Source organism: Phalangium opilio, unplaced genomic scaffold, assembly GCF_054372755.1.
Source record: "Phalangium opilio isolate 3A_F unplaced genomic scaffold, DU_Popi_V2 ptg000232l_1, whole genome shotgun sequence".
Lineage (NCBI taxonomy): Eukaryota > Metazoa > Arthropoda > Arachnida > Opiliones > Phalangiidae > Phalangium > Phalangium opilio.
Genome location: NW_028324223.1, coordinates 2,374,326 through 2,376,982, shown reverse-complemented (window position 1 = coordinate 2,376,982; position 2,657 = coordinate 2,374,326). Strand labels below are relative to the sequence as shown.

Below are 2,657 nucleotides of genomic sequence, written 5' to 3'. Positions count from 1 at the left end.
GATATGACATGATACCGTTTTGTAACGTTAAAGCAATATTCACCCGCTTTTGCTAATTTCCTATGGAGATTAACATGAGTTTTTCGTGACTTTTCCCCACCGATAACTTAAAAACTACAGCGAAGATACTTTTCGGAATTATCTTAAATTAACAATTAAGTATTCAGGGTGTGCTATCGGCCAGCTTGATCAAAACAATTAAGTCTAAGTATGTTAATTTTAGTTAATTACAGAAGTACTTGTTTCGACCATCGTGATAATAATTCTAGAGCTCTTCGAAAACTCAGAATAACCAAGTATCTATGGTGTAGTGGTTATCACGTCCGCTTTACACGCGGAAGGTCCCGGGTTCGAGCCCTGGTAGATACATGTTTTGACCATCGTGATTGGACATAATTATAAGCTAGATCTCTTCGGAATCTCAGTATTACCAGGTATATGTAGTGTAGTGGTTATCTCGTCCGCCTAACACGCGGAAGGTGCAAAGTTCGGGCCCTGCTAGATAAATGTTTTGATCATCGTAATTGGACATAATAATAAGCGGTAAAGAAAACATAATTACTCAAAATTTAATTACATTAAGACTGAAGCGACAGATATTATATAAAAACGTCTTGGTTTGGACCAAGGCCGAAAAAACAAACGATATGTGTGAGGTTTATCAATTGACTGAAGTACAGATATTGAAATTTTTTCTAGTTATTTTTATACACTCAATCCTTAATCAATATTTAATTCAATCAACTGATTTTACTGTTAATCGACCTAGTCCCTCTAAATTAATTGAAAAAATTACATATCTACGCTTTTTCAAGAACAATTACATTTTCCGAAAACATTTTATCATGAAATTAAAGGGATAGAATCAATCTTTTGACTACAAACGAAAAGCTTTCATTTTTTTAAATCAGATAGAACCTAAAATTACGTTTTCAAAAATATATATATATTGATAGTTTTAATAACTTAACTATTTTTAATTAATGTTTAAAAGAATTAGTTTTCGGCGCCGCTCCCATCACTGCTCCCTCTACAGTCGTTCGGCAAAAACACGAGCGAACCACCTACATTACCCCGCTAGCCTCCTCTCACACGGAAATATAGTAGATTTACACCTAAAAGTAGTTTTCATACTATTGTGCATTTTGCATTTTCGCCAAATTAGTATTTTTCATGGAAGCTAAGCCTTTGCCAAAATAGCGCAAAAATGAGGTGTTTTGGCCATTACCCGTAACTATTTTGACAAATCTCTATCATCCCAACTCTACAACGTAACCAAGAGTTAAGGAAACAAAGGATAATAAACATGATAAATCAGAATTATGTTTACAAATGTCTTCTCGAATATGCGCCGCTTCCCCAGTGAAGGAGAAAAGCTACTATACAGTGATCTAGAGCTACCTATATACTCCTATTTCCAAACAACCAATGAATCAGTGGACGTTAGCAACGTCACTAGGGTAACAAAACAAGTTGGGTGGTATTCGCGGCTAGTTTGAATTTCAAAATATCTAACGTACTTTTCTTAATTTTAAACGGTTTAATTCGATTTTTTTTTGGCACACATAATTTTAGGCACATTTTTTAACCTAAAACTGCCCTCATCTTGTACTAGTCGGAAATCCTTGATTCTATCCCTTTAATTTATCATGTTGAGGATACAGTATTGAATATTTGAAATGTTCTACTGGATGTCTAAAAAAAGCAAGCGAACTTTGGCATAACTCGAATGAAAAATGTAAATATTTGATCGTGGATGCCAAACAAGGGTGTTGCGCGAATTTATACATTTAATTTCGTATATCGAAATGCTACATTTCTATTGTCGCCTCTTTGATGGTAAAGTTGCACTGGAACTTCCTATTCCGTACTTAAGAATTTCTTGGTCAGTCTATGGTGATATTGGCTGAGTGTGTTGCGACGGCTCAGATGACCCATACCCTGAAACCACTGGTGATTATAAAATGCCATATATTGGGAAAATAGAGGAAGGGAGGGGGTGTCGGAGTTAAATGTGACCTTCTTGGCATAAGTAGTAATGAATGATGTGTTTAACCATATTATTTCCGCGGGAAATGAATACAACAAGTCTGAGAAGTATTTCTGTTTATGTGATCTTTACCCTTTACCACACAGGATAAGCTTTGTTGCTTTGTCTTAAGTAGACGACATTCACTCTAAACGACAGTCTTATCAACAACTTAAAACAGATTAAAACTTCTTTTGGTGCAAACTTGAAAATTTGTCAAGCCAGCAACTATTAAAACTATGTCGGTCAAGATGCTCACAAGTTAGTGAGCATCGACACGAAATCCCTTCAAAATAATTAATTTCATGATAAAATGTTTTCGGAAAATGTAATTGTTCTTGAAAAAGCGTAGATATGTAATTTTTTCAATTAATTTAGAGGGACTAGGTCGATTAACAGTAAAATCAGTTGATTGAATTAAATATTGATTAAGGATTGAGTGTATAAAAATAACTAGAAAAAATTTCAATATCTGTAACTTCAGTCAATTGATAAACCTCACACATATCGTTTGTTTTTTCGGCCTTGGTCCAAACCAAGACGTTTTTATATAATCTCGTCATGACGTCAAGAGGAAGATTCTAGTATAACAAATAACCTAACGGAACACGTGCTTATAGAAAAAAAC

The 2,657-nt window shown here is 34.4% G+C and overlaps 1 non-coding gene across 1 annotated transcript; it reads left to right on the top strand.

Moving 5' to 3' along the window:
• The first annotated feature begins 296 nt into the window (after window positions 1-296).
• On the top strand, window positions 297-369 carry TRNAV-UAC (transfer RNA valine (anticodon UAC)). Its single transcript has one exon. It is a non-coding gene; the product is annotated as a tRNA-Val (tRNA).
• Window positions 370-2,657: the final 2,288 nt, after the last annotated feature.